Genomic DNA, 1,377 nt, shown 5'->3' on the forward strand with positions numbered 1-1,377 from the left:
GTACTGGAGTTTCAGCTTTAGCATTATTCCTTCCAAAGAAATCCCAGGGCTGATCTCCTTCAGAATGGACTGCTTGGATCTCCTTGCAGTCCAAGGGACTCTCAAGAGTCTTCTCCAACACCACAGTTCAAAAGCATCAATTCTTCAGCACTCAGCTTTCTTCACAGTCCAACTTGGCATCATTAGAGAAATGCAAATCAAAACTATAATGAGATATCACCCCACACCCATCAGAATGACCATTATCAGAAAATCTACAGACAATAAATGCTGGAAAAGATGTGGAGAAAAGGGAAGCTTCTTGCATAATCATGGGAATCTAAATGGACACAGCCACTAGGAAGAATGGGGCTTCCTATGTGGGGCTAGTAGTTAAGCATCTGCCTGCTAATGCAGGAGACATAAGAGATGTGAATTCAATTCCTGGGCTGGGAAGATTCCCTGGAGGACAGGATGACAGTCCACTCCAATATTCTTGCCTGGAGAATCCCATGAACAGAGGAGCCTGGCAGGCTACTGTCCATAGGGTCACACAGAGTTGGACACGACTGAAGCAACTTAGCATGCACGTATGCACTATGGAGAACAGTGTGGTGATTTTTTAAAAACTAGGAATAAAACTACAATATGACCCAGCAATTCCACTACTGGATGTATATCCTGAGAAAATCACAATTCTGAAAGACACATGTTCATCACAGTGTTCATCACAGCACTATATACAACAGCCAGGACATAGAAGCAACCTAGATGTCTATCGACAGATGAATAGATAAAGAAGCTGCAGTACATATATACAATGGAATATTACTCAGCCATACAAAAGAATGAATTTGAGTCAGCTCTAGTGAGATGGATGAACTTAGAGCCTGTTATACAGGGTGAAGTAAGTCAAACAGAGAAAAACAAATAACATATACTAATGTAAATGATGCTAAAGCTGAAATTCCAGTACTTTGGCCACCTCACGAGAAGAGTTGACTCATTGGAAAAGACTCTGATGCTGGGAGGGATTGGGGGCAGGAGGAGAAGGGGACGACAGAGGATGAGATGGCTGGATGGCATCACTGACTCGATGGACGTGAGTCTGGGTGAACTCCAGGAGTTGGTGGTGAATAGGGAGGCCTGGCGTGCTGCGATTCATGGGGTCACAAAGAGTCAGACACGACTGAACTGAACTGAACTGAATGTAAATATATGGAATCCACAAAAATGGTACTGATGAACCTAGGGCAGCAACAGAGATGCAGACATAAATAAAAGACATGGACACAGCAGGAGAAGGAGAGGGAGGAACAGATTCAGAGAATAACACTGAAACATACACATTAGCCAGTGGGAATTTGCCGTATGACACAGCGAGCTGAAGCCAGTGCT

The sequence above is a fragment of the Bison bison genome, unplaced genomic scaffold (assembly GCF_000754665.1).
Source record: "Bison bison bison isolate TAMUID 2011002044 unplaced genomic scaffold, Bison_UMD1.0 scf7180017864473, whole genome shotgun sequence".
NCBI lineage: Eukaryota > Metazoa > Chordata > Mammalia > Artiodactyla > Bovidae > Bison > Bison bison.